Source organism: Hyaena hyaena, unplaced genomic scaffold, assembly GCF_003009895.1.
Source record: "Hyaena hyaena isolate Hyena2069 unplaced genomic scaffold, ASM300989v1 scaffold_132, whole genome shotgun sequence".
In the NCBI taxonomy this organism is placed as follows: domain Eukaryota; kingdom Metazoa; phylum Chordata; class Mammalia; order Carnivora; family Hyaenidae; genus Hyaena; species Hyaena hyaena.
In genome coordinates, this window is record NW_024080764.1 from 3023246 (window position 1) to 3044259 (window position 21014).

The window sequence follows — 21014 nt, forward strand, 5'->3', positions numbered from 1 at the left end:
CATAGAACTTAGGTTCAAGGACAATTAACACGAACATGAACAATTTCATGATGTTTGCTGTGCTATGAAGTATGTGTGTCTTCTGCCAGGATTCATGAAACATGACAGGCTTATCAGTTAGGTTGCGAGATGGGCTAAATGTAAGACACTTCATAGTTCATGACAGTCTTTTGGGATGAGATTCTCACAGAGGCATAGCCTGGAAAAAGAATTTTAAGAACCTCACACGATGATTAACAAGACTCAAAGAAAGCCCATGGGGGATCAATAGTGAATATGTTGTTTAATTAAAGGAGGTCATTAGATTGAGGTGGTCGTGACACTGTGGCAGCCTACCTAAGCAAACCAAATCTCAGCCTGTAAATGCCTCAAGGTTACAAAACAAAATTTTTCAAATGCCTCAGTTTATCTTTTAACACTGTTAACCAAATTGTATGGTCAAACAGGCAATACAGTCTTCTAGTTTATTACTTTATTACTCTATTACAAAGGAGAGTTGGGAGGTGGCTTTAGGCCTTGTATAGTGAAGTGGATTCAAAGATGGCTACTGAAATGGTTTATGATGCATGCCTGCCGCACTGTAAGTGCAGGAGGAATTATTATTCACCTGGATGTCTGGAAAGAGAGGAGAATGACATGAATTGGTAGAGTCCACCATAATGAAACATTCATTCCCAAACAGTCTCAAAATATAGAACTACATCATCTGTTGCAAGTGGTCACTTTTTAATGTCACATTTTAAATATAACAGAGATCAGCCAGTTATTTGTTAGAGCCATGAAGCCATGTCTCTCTCAGCTCTTCTTTGGATTAAGGATGTTCAAGTGACCGAATACTGCCCAACTGAATATTAGTGAGCAGTATAGACAGAGTCTGTGTGAATTTTTGGTGAATTTCTTAGGGATTTTTCCTCATCTCATGTCAGCCGGTCTAATGCAATTAATCCAGGTGAAGACTCCAAAGTGTGAGTGGAGACATAAGCACATGTTTTTTCTCTAAAGGCAAGGCAGTGAATTTTAGGCTTTATGGGACACAGAAAGCCTCTAACACATATTATTCTTTATTTTTTACAATCCTTTAAAAAAGTGAAAAACATTCTGAGTTCTGGGGTTGTTCAAAAAATGAGATTTGAGCTAGATTTAACCCATCATAGTAGTCGACAAAGGCACCAGAGGAAAGAAAGCTGTATCACTGCAGGGAGCAGAGACCTTCAGCAGTAAAATAAGACATGAGCAGGTGATCCACTAAAATTTTGACAGCATTCTCTCCCCTTAAAATAGTCTACTTAAAACTGTTAGAATAGTATTTCTGACAAGTTAAACCTGATAACAAATATTCTCAGATGATGAATATGTTGTTTAATTGAAGGGGAATATAAATTAATATTACACAGATTCCGACCTTTAGAAAACATAGTGGTGCCAGTTAGACAAGAAGTAATGATCACTAAGGAGACAGAAAACACCTAAAATATTTACAATGCAACTAAGAGAAATTGACTTCTTTGCCTTCATTTTATTGATAGTTCCCAAATGGCAGATTTTTCCTCAAAAATTTTTATGAGGGTGTTTCTACATGCTAATTACTAACATGTTTAATATATGTGGTGGGATACCTTAACTTTGATATTTGCTTCTTTAGTATTTAAAACATGAGCAATGCATCTTTTCTATCCATCAGCTAAAGGTAAGAATCTCTTTCAATGAATGACTAGCTGCCTGGATCTACAAGCCATTAAACCAATGTCTTTCCAAATACAGAAAGCTATACAATATTTTAAAATCATAATATGCTTTGTGACCTAGGATGTGATTTCTCCAAAAGTTAAATGCTTATAAAATGTTGAGATACTCCATTAGCTCTAAATCACATGTACTGTAAAGCAGTCTCAATCCATTCAGGGCTTCACTACTTTACACTTCACATTACAAATATTTTTATACTCATATTATTCTGGTTAAAAATAAATCAGTTAGAGTAATAGGCTGACATCCAGGAGAAGCTAAAATATTGTGCCTAAGACAAACGGGCTTTCTTGAATGTGGTCAAGGAGGTGAAATGTTTGGGTATTGTTCTCTCCTACAAGGTTAAGGTAACTTGAAAAGATAAATGAAGTTATCTTGACTGAAGGCTGAGGGAGAGCTAAAGGACAGCTTGCCAGCATGAATTTTCTCATTAGAATGATATGCAATTGCTTTGAACTCATCTTTGTATTTTTCATCATGTGTCACACCCTCACTGGCAAAATCAAGAGTCAGTCTTATTGTGCAATTACCTACCTTTTGAGTACACAATGACATTTCAATGCACACCTTTAGTTTTCTTAATAGTTTTCTTAATTTTTTTGGGCAATTGTTTGACTTTTGTTAGAATTTGCTACAAGTAGTTCATACAATAAAGTTTGGAGGGGAACTCAGGTGACATGAAATAACCAATTATTATAATAAAGATAAAAAATACCTATATGCCACACTTTGGAAAATTTCCCCTAGATCATACACATTAGGAAAGACATTTATTAAAGAATTACACATACATATACTGATATATATGTAACATATATACAAGCATTACAAGCTTTGAATTTCCCATGAATTTTCTTGGAGACATGAGTATAGAAGATCATTGTGACAGTTAACAAATATGTACACTGCTCCGCCCCCAAAAAAGAATAATATAAGCTCAAGTCCAACTCATATTAAGAGTGACACTGTACATAGCTTGTCTCACATAGTCTTAAGAGTTCAGGAGTGGTCTAGAATTTCAGATAGAAGACTGTAATTTGCTAAGGAGAATAATCATGAAGAGTAAGATTTATACACATAGCATAAGGGCGAACGAATTAACACAAGAGATTAGGGGTCTTTCCCAAGTTCAGAGTTCTTCAAAGTGAAGGATGAACTCTCAGGTTAATCAATCCATTGTTTGGCAATATAATCTCCCATATCCAGAATGAGCGACATATCTGAGGACAGTATATGGCTTCAAATGTAACTTATTGCTAATGTTTCATTAGAGTATGTGATTTAAAACCTGAATGTGTTTTGTGAGTAAAGTGGAAACCTTTAGCAAATATTTGAAATATTATTTAAACCAAGTCTATTACCTAAGTACTTACATTGCAAAAGTAACCAATACGGGATGTGTCTGCATTTACTCTCCACTAACAAACATGCTACTTTGGAAATATGGCATTTGTTTCATAAAAATCCTAAAAAAAGGTCTCTATTCCATCAAGTGGGTATGTTCTTAAAGGTATGAGGAGGAGCCTCAATTCAATACAGCTACATGCTTAGGATAATAAAAACATCTACAAAAAGCTATAAGGCTGCCTTCTTCCCTTGGCATTTATTCCTCTGGAGACACTATGGAATGAATTGTAACCATCATAATGTGGGGGGAGGAAAATGCAGAGAATATATAGTCACAGACCAGCATACTCATCTGTTGCTGAGACTACTGTTCCTAGTTTAACTAAGATTTTAATAATAAATAAAAAAAATAAATCTCCTATGGTTAGGCGTGACCTCAAATGTTATTTTTTATTATTTTGAACTTTTATAGTTTTTTTTTTCTAACAATACTTTTGTACATAATGACAACAGGCTAATATTGAAGTGAATGTAGCAAATTAGGTCCTGTGAAACTGAATAAAAGAAGCCTCATTTAAATGGAGGCAGAAGGCCAGAACCGGGAGCTGTCACTCCTTACCTTTCCTCTGTATTACAGATCCAACAAGAAGCGACAAACCTTGCCTTCTTGCCCTGCAATAAACTCAGCCAATAAGAAAATACCACAACTCAGCCAGTGAGAAGCCTCGCCACCCTGATTCTTCCTTTCCTTTAAAGCAGTCCCTCCCAGCTGCCTCCTTTTTTCTACAATTAATGTACCTCCACTTTGAGCTCCAAACTTGCCTCTGTTTTGTACAGTTTGCATGTCTTAAATTGCAATTCTTCTGCTATTACTGAATAGACTTACTTTGCTGGTAAAATAACTCACTATTTTGCTTTTAAGTTTGACAACTCCAAATATTTCCCTCTATATGTGCAATCAAAAAATCAAAATGAAACTATCCACAATAGCATTGCTTTTTAAGTAATAAGGATTGAATTTTGTTCTGCATCTCCACATTTCACATCCTGTATTGCTGGTTCTCTTTTTTCTTTTCCTCTGATTCTACTCTGTTCCCCACATCTTAATTATTATGGCCATCACTTATGTTGTATGCAGCACTCTTTGAAGTTTTTTCTATTGCAAGGGAATTTTCACAGAATACATGCGATTGGTGTGATGCCCAAATACCCCATAACCAAATAAGAGACAAGAAAATGGTTTTATCACAGGTAAATTTTCTCTGATCACTTAAACAAAAGAAAGATGATTTCTTCTTATTTATTAACTCTCCTCATTTTTATCTATGGCATATCTATTTTACCTCCTCTATGGACCTAAAAAATGATTCCCAAAGGCTTTATATATTGTCACAGCAGGGAAGAGTTCATACATGTTTTCTAGTATATGCAGAGGTGTTTTCTCTGTGTCACTTGAGATTCTGCCACCTGTCTTATAGGAATTTGTGGTGGGCCAAAGGAGTCTTAGTTAGGAAACATGGCTGGTACTTACCACGCTCTAAGAGGATAACATCCAAAAAAAGGCAGCTCTTTTTAAATGAAATGTCCAAAAATACAGGGAGGAACCCAAAATGCAGTGGCCTATTTTAACAAGCCCTCCACATGATTCAAATTTATACTTGTGAGATATGAGTGAGATGATTCATGTTCAGAAATACCAAATAAACATTGCGCTGTCTAGGTTTACAACGTATTGAAAATATGACCGAACCCCTCCCTGCATCACTACAATGGAGTCCTAAATCCTCAGACACTTTACTTTCTGGTTCTTATTCCCCTTTCCGCTTAGAAGGCTTATTTTTCATGGGTTTTGCAATGAGCATGCTCCAAAGAACTAAAGTCTCAGCACCTCAAGGAAAGTACACTTGTTCCAATCAGACTACTTTTTGGCTTATGTGGGCATGGATGAAATCCAGGTAAGACTGTAACCTCCATAGTATTCAGCCAGTGAGGAATCAAGGGAGGGACCCACATGCTGGAAGATAAATTGCCTGTGGTTACTGCCCTGAGTCTGCCTGTCCATCAGACAGCCCTTCTTGCAAGAATGTTGATTAAAGCCTTCCTTTATTGTGCTCCTAGTCTTGGCATTCCTCCTTTGATTGGGTCAGTGGGCTTATTTCTCACAATACTGAAGTTGGAAAGCCATTTCATTCTACCACAAAAAAAACAAAAACAAAAAAACAAAACAAAACACAAACAAAAATGCAGATTTCCCTACTCTGCTCAGAACTTTCTTCTGTTATGTAACTTATGTTGATAGCCAGTGTAAAGTTTTACTATGTTTATTATGGGAAAAAAAAAAACATATGAAATGCACTAAGTATATTTTCAAGGAAAAATATGGGTGAGTATAAAGAATTGGAAAACTCTAAAGTATCCTCTATGGCGAGAGGATAAAGATTTCTCCCCAATTTCCTCTTAAAGATCACACTAATGTGAAACAGTTTCAGAAACCTGTAAACATCTTTGTCTATCAATATCTTACAAGATAAAGGTAATCAGAAATGTAGTTCTTAAGTTCTGTGTAAGAGATCCCAGGAGACCAAACAGAAATGTAATTAAATGGAATTTAACACTATAAAACATATAAGTGGGAAAAATTACTTGAAAGTTTTCATAATGCTCTTTCAAAATTTTACATCATTAATCAGATAAAATATTTAGAATTTATACTGATTTTTAAAAACTATTGTTTTGCTCTAAATAAATGAGATGGTCATTAAATAGTCATCTCCTAATGTGGGATGATCTTAAGTTTGTGGTCATGAAACATCTTGCATTATATACACAATTTGTAGAAAATATAAAGCAAATCAGTAATACAGAACATTATCACAGGATCTTTCACTGACTGAAACTAGGAGTCCTTAGACAAGGAACAAAGGAATGTTTCAATTTTTTCTTCACGCATGAGACTGAAGGGAACCGAATTTTCATCCCAAAATATGTCTCTTTGGTATAAGGATTATTTAGGCTGATCATTTTTTAAGAACTAAGAGACACAGGAGCTCTGAAAACACAGTAGTTTGTTACCTTTCAATTAAGAGACATTTACATTTACAAGGAAAATCTCCATTTGTAAGGTGTCTCCTTGGCTGTACCAGGAAGAAGATGAGGAGGAAGTATAACCAAATCTCTAAAAACTTAATCAGCAGACAAGATGAAGATGATGACTTAAAGTTCTTTTTCTTTTTTAAGTTTTTAATGTTTATTTATTTTTGACAGAGGGAGGGCAAAAATAGGTGGGGAGGGGTGGAGACAGAATCTGAAGTAGGCTCCAGGCTCTGACTGTCAGCACAGAACCCAACCTGCTGCTGGGAGCCATTAACCATGGGGCTCCCCCAAAATGCAAGATCATGACCTGAATCTGTCAGATGCTTAACCCACTGAACCACCCAGGCACCCAAAGAAAGGTGATGACTTAAATCTGCATAACAACCTTACCCTTGGTTACTCTGCTTTTCCTGGTAACCTCATATTACTGCCCCGCCCCAAACATCTTTTTTTTTTTTTTTTTTTTATCTATAGCTGGAGATGTTATTTAAGATAGTGGCTTGGACTGTTTCTGAGAGTCACTTAGTTTTCGTGGGTCTCCCCATTTATACATGTTACTAAACTTCTGCTTGCTTTTCTCCTGTTAATCTTTTACTGGAGTTCGGGGCAAGGGGTAGTCTCAGCCCAGAACCTACATGACTGAAAGGAGATAAATTATTCTATCCTTCTCCACAAAACACAAAGATGACTTCCATTTTTGCCATTCACATTAGAAGTTAATCAAAATATAAAACTTGTGTTTCCTATTTTTATTTTTGGAGTTAATAAAATACTCTAAAATTTTTTCTTGGCCCAGGTAACATATAAATGATAACAAATATTACATTAGTTTAAATAATCCAGGCATTGTTTAAGCAGAACAAAAATACTGTATGTTATTGTTTCCCTAGATGTAGGATTGTGGGAGACGCTTTTGATCTAAGGTGGCTGACAGATGTTTGGATTTCAATTAATATCGATTGTGGGCTGAAAATATCAAATCTTGGGGTTAAAACAAGAAGCAAGGAATCTTGAGACTTAAAGAAAGACAGACCCAGATGGGGTGAAAGACCTCAAGATAAAAAATGATAGAGGATCAAGTTTTAAGCTATTAGGAGTTAAGAGAGGCTAGATATAAAATGTAGATACTTCTGGTGTCTATTGAAAGATATTTGAGAGTTAAAGCTGCTAATGAGTTATTCCTAAAAGCTGGAAACAAAGTTCCTCATATGATTTTCACAAATGATAAATACTTTTAAGTTTCCCTTTATTTTAATTATTTTTCCAAAGAACAAATACCATAAAAATCTACAACTTCTATGTTGAGAAACAGAAAAAATAAAGTTACGAAACAATGTATATTTTATTCTTCAAGATAACTGTCCAAATGTGTGTGTGTGTGTGTGTGTGTGTGTGTGTGTGTATTTTTTTTTTTTTACTGAATTTTTGGTACATTACCACCCATGGGCTCAAAACATTTATTAAAAAATCTCTATCATAGTTATTCCATTTGAAGTGGTAGAAAAGCTTCAAAATGATAAATCCTACTGAAGGCAACTATAAACAACATTTGATTCATATATACTAAAACTTGTTATAAGTAACAAATGATTTAGATAGAGCACATTTAGCACTGTCTAGCGATGAACATTTATTATGGGAATATCACAGCAGATGAGGCCGTGGTAGATAGTAAACCATCAATCAGATGCAACCCCACAACAAATTGTACCTCATCAACTGCTTTAATATGTCATGAAGCTTCCAAATAGACATCACTGGACCATTTGTTAAGCCCAAACTACTTTTTCACTGACAAAGCAAAAGACATTTGGTATTTTCATTTATATGTAATATCAAAATGAATCGATGGGATCTAGTCGTCCAAAATAGAATTTCTATGAGGATGGGACATTGAAATTCAGACCTACATTTCTTTACAGAAGTCACTACTGATGATGATCTTTTATTTTATTTTTTACAAATGTTATAAGAAGACTGTATTTAGATTTTGAAACTCTAAAAAAAGTCAACATTAGTATGTTTTCAAATATGTTTTTATTTAAGCACAATGTAAGAAAAGTGTCACTCCTATTTCCATTTCTGTTATAAAACTAGGTATTAAGACATTCTCAAATGACATTGCAAGGAGAACAAAAATAAAAATAGCATATTGGAATGCTCATACGCTCACACAGGCATGATAATTACACTATTAAGAAATGCTTCTTTGTGCTACAAAAATACTTATTTCAAAAAAAATATAATCTAGCCTAGCCTTCTGATAGTAAAGAATCCCCTTTATTCCTTCTGTTACATTTGTTATGATCTTTGCTTATCTCTGCAATTAATTGAGCTTATTTCTATCTTTTCTGTGAATATGCATAATTCTGCTTTACTTTGTGTTCTTCCTTAGACTCTAAAGTGCATGAAAGGATAGACAGCCTACCTCATTTCCACTTCATAGTGCCCATTCCCTGCAATCTTGAATTCTTATTTGTGTTAAACTGCTTTATAATCATCTTTCAAACATGACCCTTTAAAAATCTACATAGATATAAGAAAATGTTCATACTAATACTGATTTGGAAGTACTGTGCTTCATATTCTAGTATTCAGATATATGTTTTGGAGGTATCCTCTATATTTTGCCTGACAAATTAGATTCTCTTGCTAGTTAGACCATTGAAAATGCTTATGCGTGGTTGCAAGGAAGACTAAATTAAAAGAGGTCTTAAAGAAATGCATCACTGCTCCTGAAAAAGCACATTAAAGGGATTTGGAAAAATGGGCTTTGGAGTGAAATTTTTTCTCCCCAATTTGCAGTAAGTGTTTAGCCTGAGGAAAACTATTTTTAAAATTGGATCAAAAACTTAAAAATTTTTAGACGACAGTCTACCATGAACCTCATTTCTTGCAAGTCCTTGCTGAGTGTACCAAACCACAAAGCATACCCACCCTCTGACTCTGAGTTGTTCCTGCAGTAGGTTACATAGGCAATTAGGTAGGTCAATTCAGCTATCTCAGAATTTACTTATTTCCCAGTAGAAGGGAAATGGAGCCCTTACTGTTTGCTATAGAAGACACTAATCCCTGGACCTGGTTTTCATTATTACAGCATCACTTGGCCCCATTCTGGCACCCTGTAGGCCTTGGGAACATGAGTAATGGAGCGATCACACCCATTGTCCTCCTGTTTACTGTGCTATGAGTAGGCAGTTTGTTAACTGGCTTGCTCTGACATTGAGTCTTGTCTACTTTTGGGAGCCATGGAATTCTGGCAAGCCAAGTGGCACGCTTGCTTAGTCATCTCTTTTGGAGTTTTGTTACTTGTTGCCATCCTATATGAGGCTGGGGATCTTCTATGGCAATTAATTAAACATTTAAAAAAAATAAAATGATATACTTTAGGCTAAGAAGTTAACATATAAAGAAAAAAATCTCAAAAGAGAACTTTGAAAACTATACCCTGCTCAATTATTATCAAATTTTCCAGTTACTATGGTTATTATTTCTAGAAATATCTTCAAATGATTTCATGACATACTCAGCAAGATTCTGCTTTAATTTTATACAACCATGCAATCTGAGAGTTGGATGGAAACATAAAGATAATCTCTCATAGCAGGTGGCTCTGAATGCTCTCCTCAGACTTCTAGTGATAATATATCAGTGTCCCTAAGACAGGCATATCATTTTCAGATGATTCCTGTCACTAGGGCATTAATTTTTATGTTGATTTGAAATCTAGGGTCATAAAGCACCAATTAATTTAGCTAAGTTTTATTTTGCTTTATTTATTCTTCTATCCTCCCCCCCTTTTTTTTTCTTTTGAAACACATATATAACCATCCAGGAAAAATATTCCGTTTCTTCTTGAAGCATCAGACTATCTTTTTCAATTTTTCCACATGACTATGAAAAATATTATCTTATTCCTCTTCTTTCAGGCTAATGAATCGTTTTTTTTCCTTAAACATTCCTCAGAACTAAAGTGTTCCAAACTTTTCAATACCATATTCACCATTATATACATGTTCTTGATTCTACTGTTTCAAAAAGCATGCTATCCAGACTATTTCCTTCCTAAAATAAGCCTAATTTATGAATGTAGCCAAAAGGTGGACTTACTTTTTCTCAACATTCACATCACAACTGTTTGCTTAAATTAGGATATTTTTTCACATGAAATTATTCCAATGATCTTTAAGCAATTCAGAATTAATACAAACTGTTTATATTTACATGGGCTAGATTTTATTATATTGGGCTCTAATCATAACCTAATTTGAATATATGAAAGATTCTTACTAAATATTGTTATTACTAGAATCAAAGAATAATTTGTTATGAGTATCTGCATTTTATGACATTGAACTGTGACTCTGCTGACCATCATTCTTAAATATGAAAGCATATTTTTTCGTGTAGTTAAATTGAAATGAAAAATGATAAAAACATGTACTTAAAATATTCAATTGGTAGGATATTCATAAAATATAAGCTATGCATAGCTAATGAACAAATATACATATAATTCAAGTATACTACTAATATACTAAATTTGAATTAAAATAAGGGAATACTATATTTGTATATCCAATTGAAAAAAATAAATAATTTTCTATACTATAAAAGTACACTCATTTGGGTATTCAAATGTAGTTTGGTCAGCATGTAAATAGTTATTCTTTTATGTAATTCTGTTTGGCATTATGAATCAAGAGCATTAAAACGGCCATATCTTCTGTGACAATAATTCTAGTTCTAGAAACTGCCAAGGGAATGATCAGATTTATGCTTAAAGATATTTACAGCAGAATTGTAATGTAAAATCATACACAATCTAAAGTAAAATAACTTTAAAATGTATATATGTAAAGTAATTCATGAATTGAATTGCATTGAATATATATATATATATATATGTACATGCATGATGTAATATAATATATATATTTACTAATAGGTGTATGTATGTGTGTAGGTATATACATGTATATGAACATGAAGAAAACGCTGGGCAGGATTAAAGTGATTATTCTTATGAGGAGGGGTTTGTAGTAGCTCTGAGTACTTTTAAATGTTCCCCTCCCCCCTAATTCCAAAGTCTCTACACTGACCGTATGCTATTATTTAAATGAAAACCTGACCTAAGTCTTTAGCTTACTTAGGATCTAACCTGTGCTAACATACAGTGATAATTAACAAAACTCCTAAACAACTCCTAGTTTCCAAGGCTGAAATGTCTAGAAAATGCAGAATGAAATATTAAAAAATTAAACACCATAGTAGTATTTTTTATATTATCCAACATGCTGGGTTCTTAGTTGCCTAATGTTCTGAAATTAAAGACACAAGGCTGATTTCTCAACTAGTTAGAATTACATTTTCAAAATACTCCCAGGGGCTCAGAATACCCTCAGAATAATTGAATTTTCAATAATATTCTGATCAATCATAATTTCAATCCACCAGTTTCAGGGTTTCTTGGTTTTGTTTTCGTTTTTCTTTTTAACCTTCAGGTTCAGTATGGAGCCCAATGCAGGGCTTGAACTCATAACCCTGCGATCAAGACCTGAGCTGAGATCAAGAGTCAGATTCTCAACTGACTGAGCCACCCAGGCGTCTTCCCCCAATTCATTTTTTTAAATAATTCTTTCATTGTTTATTTATTTTGAGAGAAAGAGGCAGAGCATGAGTGGGAAAGGGGCAATGAGAGAGGGAGGCACAGAATCTGAAGCAAGCTCCAGGCTCTGAGCTGTCAACACAGACATGGGGCTCAAACCCATGAACTGTTTGATCATGACCTGAACTGACGTTGGATGCTTAACCAACTGAGCCACCCAGGCACCCCTCTCGCCATTCCTTTTTGATCAAGGAACAATTGTACTTCCTTTACAACACCTTTCCAAATGTATTAATATTAAATTAACCCATAGGAAAACTTGATTAACAATATCAAAACAATGGTTGTTTTTAAATGTTGTGTTTCTTTATTTTTCATAAGGAATGATGCTTTTCATACATCAAGTGGCATTCATGGAAAAGTGGTAAGAAACTTGTTTAACTGCTTTGGCCTATGTACTGACTAAAATATAGACAAGGATATATATAATCCAAGCTATATTGGATTTATGGCCATAAAACCATACCTGAAACCCCCACACATTTGGCAGTTAGTTTTTCAGTTACTTTTTAATTCAAACTAAAGGACATATTAAGGAAGAATCACATAATCAGACTTCTCATTATAGTCTTGATTTTATTTACTTAATTATTTCCATATCTAGAAAATAAATTTGGTTTAATCTAAAATACAGTGACTGTGAACTTCTGCTAACTGGATTTATTTATTTATTTATTTATTTATTTATTTATTTATTTGCTTTAAGACATCATAGTTGACATTCATAATAAAGACAGAGCCACTGTCATATCCTGAAATATGAAAATACATGAGAATTTTCAGTATTATATAAAATAAAATGTTATATTTAAGAGTATCTGAAATTATCTCATAAGCTTTCACATTGACAGTGATTGATCTGTTTATAATATTTCTATAATGCTAAAACTTCATCAGAAAACCACATTCTCAGATTATAGCAGAAAACAGGGGAAAAAAGCATTTTCAAGTGTGTTTTTTCCCTTCTTCAAATAGCTGGAGAAAAACAGCATTGTGGGGAAAGAGGGTCTTACTTCAAATCAAACTAGTTTTATTTTACCCACCAATTAAAGACTCCTGTTCCCATACACTTCTTTAAGATGTCCAGATTTACCTGAATGGTTAGGCATTATTTTAAATCTATAAGGCATGTAAATTACTTAAAGCTCTCTGCTTCAAATAATGAACCTATAGCAAACATGCTATTAGGCAATTTAAAGGATTAAAGCAATTGCCATGTTGTTAAGTGAGAGAGAAAATCCCTGTCCATTTTTCTGCCCTATCAACTTTTCAAACATATCCACTTACAGTGACATTTAGAAAGCATCCTAAATGAACAGTTGTACAATATTTTAAAATAATGAATCCCATTGTCTATTTAACATATATATATATATATATATATATAGTCCCATTAACTGACAGAAAAAGAACACATAACTTCAGCTCAAGAAGAGCATCACGTGTCATGTCTTAATAGCATTTTATTTATCCCTTGTGGTTTTTGAGACTAAGGACGTGACCTCTTTTCTTTCTTACTGTTTAATTCTTGACACCTCAAAGTACTTCTACAAGTGCCCATATTTCTTCCATTTCTGTCTTTAAATTGGGTTCTGAAGTGGGGGTATGAAACACAAGACATTGACATTGAGCATTTAGTATAAGATGAGAAGTCCAAGGGTATACCAATCTTATCAACTGTGGTAATGACAGATAATTTTATCAAAGCTCAGTTGCAATCCTCAGTAGAACTTCTACTGTTTCTTGATGTTTATGTATTATTCAGACTAATAGTGATCCTAAAGTAGAAAAAGCTTCTTATCTCTTAAAACTTTTATTGAGAGGAGTTCAAAATGCACACAGTTAAGTGCTATTCTGTGTGCATTTAATGTCGAGCGAAAAGCTGTTTGATGCCCATTTTAGATTCACTGGCAACAAGACAGGCAAGAAGGCATGTACAGGGAGTCATGAAGATATATATGAAAAATTAAGAGTTTAAAATTAATTTGAACTTATAATGTAATGCACCACGTGGAAATCTAAAAATCAATTTCCAAATGGAACAGCTTGAAACTTTTTCTTGCCATCTGGTTTTGGACCTGGCTCATTCAATTCCAATTTTGCCCTTGTAAATACTCCAATTTTATATATACTATATGGGAATGATAATCTCCATGCCACCTAAGCATATCTTGTTTGATTTCCTAAAAATATAGTAGTTTTTGTTTCTTCTACACTGTCAATATTCCCCAAATGCCCTCTTCATCATGGACACACTTATCTTTATTTTAAACCAGGTGTGATATTATTATTTGATTTACTGACATATTGAATAGTGATTGCATTTTATCTGGCTAAATTAAAAAAAAAATATATATATATATATATATATATATATATATATATATATATATATGCCAAACAGTTTTACATCTTTAATGAGCCTAAAATACAGATTGACGAGTTCAAACGAGGAGGGAAAAACAGATTTGGCTATTTGTGTCATAAAGTAAGAGAGAAAGTAGGGCCTAATATGTAGACATAGAATTAGAAAAGATTATGCATGGAAAGCATTTACACATGCTGGCACACAAGGAGTGCTCAGTAAATGTTAGCAATTAGCCTTTGTTTTTTTGTGTGTGTGCTAATAGTAATAAATAGAAGATTTGAGATTTATATTTATTTTTTTCTAAAGAAAATATTTGTTGAAAGACTAGTTACTTTACATATGCTATCTTAATTTGTTCCACACAAAATAATGCTGTCAGAATGTTGAGAATCTCACTAGTCAATGCTGCCCCTCCCACAGAGTGCACAGTTAATAAATGGCAGGAATGTGACTAGACATTTGAGGTCTGTGTTTTTGATGACAATCTCAAGTAAGTTTGCTACATATGAGTTGATGTAATAAGGCGCATCTTCTCAATACATCTATTGATCATTTAGTTCTTAATAATTCAGTTTGATCTACTTGAAAGGAAATGACAGTTATAAGTCAGACTGACTTCCAGGATCTTCATCCCATATTTTTAAAATTACTTATTGCAAGTTAAAATTCTTGCCTTGGAAAAATATGCTACTACTCTCAGATTATTTGACCAATATAGCCATCCATGAATAAAGGAATGCTTTCATATATACATAAGACACTTAATAGTATGACAGTAAATCTTAAAAGTCATCTAAAAGTTTAACTGTGATATGAAGAACACTGTTTTAGAGTATTATGTTGAGGCTTCACTCTACCTGTGTGTATCTCTATGAAACTTGTATAAATAACATACCACTTGTAACTTATAAGTGACATAACCACATAATTTATACTCACATATTTAAATGCCACAATTATAAAAGATTTATATTTATTTATGATATATTAATTATATTTACATACTAATATATATACACACATGAACACATATGCACACAGACTAATGTGTAGTGGTAAAGCAAAATCACTTAATAATTTTGATACAAAGTATTGTAAACTGTCAAACCACTTCAGAAGATGCTCTGTACAACGTACATTTCATAAGGCAAATAGTTTTGTGAAAATTTTTCACTGACAGTGTCATTATACATTAAACTCTTCACAATGAGAGAAGACCAACATCGCATCCTGAACTTTTATTCTAATGCATAATTCTGTGTCACTTTGTTTTTAAGATATCAGAATGTAAATCTTGCAAATATAATGAGGCAGGAATTCTACAGGACAGGTATCTGCAAAATCACTTAGGTAATTAGCATCAGATATCATTCCCTAGATATTGTAGTCATCGTGCAACTTGTCTTAACATATCCTACAATGGACCCTTGTTTCCAATTCTATAAATTTTATTTATTCTGCTTGACCCTCAATGCTATATTTAACTGATTCTGCTGTTACTTCCCACTAATTCTCAACATGTTGCCCATCACAAACTGATTGGCCACCTAATCGTCCTCTAAATTTATGTACTGTTTGCCTGGGTTAAGTACCTGGCTTAAAAATATATTACTTGATAACTTTAGTCAAGTTGTTACTCTTATATAACAAATGCAGATGATAAAAATAATGGTACCTTTTGGATAGAGTAGATTTAGGCATTAAGTTACAGAATTCAAAGTAATTACATAACACAGAGCCTAGCACAGAGTATGTGCTTAAGAAAAAAGAAAAAAAAAGAAAATAAAGGAAAAAACTGCTTAGCTCTACATAGCATATAGCTCTATAACTCCTTGTCTTCCTTATTATAATTATCATTTAAAATATCTTCATTTTTGTATTTACCTATTTAAAGACTTAAAAAAGAGACATATAATTCATGTATTATACTAGTTATTTTTCCAAATGTACCTTTATGCTTATCTTTTCTGCTTATTAAAATTATAAGTTTCACTTGGGGGCATTCAATAAATATTTGAATGAATGTTATTTTAGGTTCCCTACATATGTGTAAGCACCATATCAGGACATAGAAGATGTACATACACTTTGCTAAAAGTATAATACATATTGTTTCCACTTTGAGTGTACAAATTACATTAGTGTCTTAACATTTTGGGGATCTTAAATGGAAATGCATGATCATCAAAGTTCTCTATCTAACAGTGCATCAAGTTTAATTCATCACACTTGGCAATCAACAACCTCAGCCCCAAATCTCTGCCTGAATCTTTGCACTGATCCATGCAGTCCCTAAACAGAGTAGGGCATTCTGTTACATAAATGAAAATCCATAGTAGTTAGCCAGAAGCAATTCTCAGGCCCCTATGGATTCTGGAAGACACTTCAGTTACATTCCGAATTGCCCTAAAATAAATTCTTTATTAGCTGCCAACTATTACATTAGAGATTTCATGATGTGCCCCTGTCTCCAGAACATATTCTTGGACTTTGCCCAGCTAGATAACTACTTCTCTGATGACAGAGCTTTTGACACTGATATGAAAGGGATTCTACTAAGCATATGTAGGGTCTGTCCTAATAGCCTATGTGGTGAACTCTTTATAAATTGACAGAAGAAATGAATTTCTACACTTATTCTGGCAACATATCAAGAGCTATAAATTGTCAGTACTGAATTTACTCATTAAACCTTATATTTTCCCAAATAATAATAGTAAGCAAATATTTTCTCTACGTAAGAATACAGACTTAGGAATTTAGCATTTGGTACAGAGGCAAAATTCAAAATGTAACCATTCCAATAATTATTATGGTGAATGTATATATAATTTTGATGGCTGTGTCTGCATACTATCAATTGGACAATATCTCACTTATTTCTACTAAATAACTCTTACAAAATGGAATATAAAGCATACATTGTTGGCTTAATTATATGTATAAGTTTTTTAGCAGCATATTGTACTAGATTTTAGGCTGACTTGGGTAATTCAGCCTAAAACCTAATGGGTTCACAACTACTTTCTCCCTGTTATCAAGTACAGCTGCTTCTCTCTTCTCATCCTGGAATACAGATGTCTTCCTAGACCATGTCACTCACCATGTCTCTCCACAAACCAGAGTTCCCCAACAGATTATTCAAAGTTCATATTTTAAATAGAATTGTCACAGCTACTCAATACTAAAGACACTTTGAGGTATGACAAAAACAGGAATAGGAACTAGTTTTGTACTTTGAATGCCGTTTGTTTTCTCAGTAAAAAGGAAAGCACAAATGGAAAAGCTAACACACACACACACACACACACACACACGCACGCACACACCAGTATAAGTCATCCAGAAATTAGTAAGTCATTAGTAGAACAGACTGAATGATAGAGCTTACCTAATTTCACCCTACATCGAGGTTTTGGTGTGATATAAAGAAAAGATTACTTCAGAATATAATTTGGCTCTCTTACCCACCCCCCACCCCTGAAGTAGGCACCAAGCCCAACTTTAGTTTTGTTTTTAACATTGCAGTCTCTTAACTTAGTTGGAGACATGCTAAGTAAGGAGGAAGAATAAATCCTCTTTCATCCCCATCCCCCAGCCACCCATCCACCTCCACACACAAAAAGTCCTAAGAATCATAAATTACAAGTTCCAAGAGGGTAGGTTAAGTTTTGAATATCTACTTAATAAATGGCTTGAAAAGCCCTATGTGGAATCAGCAAAGAGATTCCTTTATTTAATGAAGTTATATATCATTTTTAGGTACCAGTTAAGGACTTTGAAACTTTCATTTGATTTTCACATTGTAACTCTGGAACTGTGATCCTTCAGTTATTTTTCTGAAATTCTATTCTTGGATAAAAGTAATCCTATGAACTAGTATGGCTAAATGACTGAAAGGCAACTTTGGATGAGACCATAAGCTCTGATGGATGCTCTGTTCTGTGAAACGCAATGGCTTTTAGATGTAACGTGCTTATTTTCTTTCCTTTTCAGAAGAATTATCTGTTGTTTGGATGATCTTGCTTTCTTAATCAAACGAACATCTCTAACAGATAAAGGATCCCCAGTCACGACTGATCAAGATCATTATTTGATACACATAATATTTAATTGGCTTAGACCTTATTTTAAACTCTCATCACTTTTGGAATTTCTATTTTGAACTTTTAATTCTTTTTCAAGTAATAAAGTGTATAAGCATAACTTTATTTTACTTTATTTTTTCTTTCCTTTTTACATTTTTACATTCAAATGACTTTGAAGGGTGAAGGTTTGCTTTTGAAAATGGAGAAAATGAAATTGCTCTCTGACCAAGGCCTAATGTAGTCATGATTCATCCTGGAGCAAAAATTTTATGGCTCAGTTGTAAACCCTTTGAAAATGTAGCTTATAATGTAAGTGCTGACACAATCTTAACTATGGATTCATGAACCCCAACACTAATATATCCAAGACATTTCATTACTGTCAGTTTGTCTCACTTTGTAAAATTAAATAACCTCTTTAAAAATCTTTATCTGCCTTTGATTTCTTGAACAAAGTTTTCATTGTTGAATTTCGGTGATGAGCCCCTTACCTGAAACAGAGAGAGCTGAGGAATGATGGTCACACACATTTAGGAACTTGCACATATACCTCATAAGGGTGGTATGAATTCATCTATTTTCAGATATTTTTTTCACAGGTATAATCTGACCTTATAAAGGATACACAGATCCCAAAACTATATTCTTTGAAATGAATCAACACTCTGCTTCCTGGGCAAGTTTTCCCTCCTTTTGATAAAAGAGTGTATTCTATTTGTAAGTTAAGTTCTGAGAACTTCTTTTCACTTATTTTTTAACTTAAACTTTAGCATACGGTTAAATATTGCTTTCAGCACCTATTTTATAAAATAAAGAAATACTTCAAACATCTTTCCAATTTTTCCTCTGTTATCCAATGAAAAATGCATTTTAGGTAAATATCACCTGAACTCTTGGGGTGTTTTAATCACATGGCAAAAAAATACATTACATTAATATAAATAGATAAATAAAATCTTGGGGTTAAAAGTGAAATAGTAAATTTGAGTAAAAGTTGAACAAAAATGGTTGTGCATAAAATATATTCAAGTCATAATTTGTAAGACAAAGAAAAATTGATTATTGTCAAGAACAATTATTTTCTTAACAAAATCTCACATGCATCTTGCTGAATTTACGAAATGCTATTTTTCAAATAATATTAGAGAACATAAACTTTACAATAGATCTTCATCAAGTTGTCAAGCATACTCCTTAATTTTTGTATCTAAAAAACATTCTGATAATCTTTTGAACATATAGAAGGAAAAAAATACTGATTTCAGGCTTGGCTTTGGAATTTACTTTTCAGTTGTAGGAAAGATAAGGTATTAAATCTATTTATTGCATACAGATGGAGATTAAATAATTTAAACAAATGGAAAACAGAAGTGGTGATTATACACAGTGCAAAAAACACTCTACATTTTCCATGAATATTCATACAGTTCAGTTTCCAGATTCAGTCTCACATTATAAATTACTTTTGAACAACAACGTTGCTTTCTTTTTTCCTTACTGCACTACTTTCTACATGAGTCTTCCAGAATTTCCTAAGTTTTATAATACTATAAATATATTCATATTTTTCTATAATTAAAACTGAAATTTAAATGATGTAGTAAAAGGATAGTGATAAAAATGATTTCCCAACATCAGAAAGACAAGATATAGCATGCAGTTAAAAGTAAGAAATGTGTAATTAACACTAAAGCCATAGAATATTTTATTACCAGTCTAATATACTTTGTTCATTCATCAAATTATTGAGTTTCTGTTACATATAATACTGCCTGCTAATATGAATCAAAGACAAAATTTCTCTTCAAATAACTTACAAAGTGGTAAACAAAACATAGAGACATGTAACAATAAAGTATTGTAAAAACTGACAAATGTCCTCTGATCTAAATAAAATATCCTAGTCATTTAAAAGACGGAATATTACTTTCTGTATGCAATTGAGGGGCCTTTGATCTGGCAGTCAGGGCTAGTGCAGTGGTAAAGGGGGCATTCCAGGAAAAAGTTCAAAGACAAAGTGATCTGTTTTTGTTTCTTCAAATCAGGAAACCTTAAATTATTTTGGTGTTTATGAAAGAGGAAACCATCAGTACGCAAATCTTACAAACGAAAGCCTTTATTTCTCACATTATAAAAAGAAATGTTAGGCTACTGGATTTTGTGAGGTACTTGCTCAAAGTAGACTTTTTTTTTTTTTTTTTTAGCAGCACAGATAACTGGGAAAGATGTCAGAAGCAATATCATGAAAATGGTCTTGTAAGTAGTAGACAGCAGCACACAGTTAAAAAAAAAAAACTTTAAGGTCAAGAGAACGTCAGCACATTCCCCCAAATCCTTAAATAACTGTCCATATATTATATGGGACCATGCAAATAACTAAGTATAATCTAAAAAGGCACTCAGAATATCCCTATATCAGTGCTTCAATGTACCATGAAGCAATATAATGACCTAGTATGTGCTTATTATACGTTCTAACCCTCTTAGAAAGGGGGTGTGTGATAAATCCCAGAGAGGTTTTCTTTGTTTGGTGAAGCCAAACATGGGCAACTGATTGCCACTAATTTGTAAAAGAAAACAAGTATGAGTGTTCTGTGAAAGAATCTTTTAAATCATCAAAAGTTTTGATAACTTTATGCTCTGTTGCCATAGTTTAACTCCAGTATCATAACTGAGAAGCTTGAATGAACTTAACAGAGTCTTG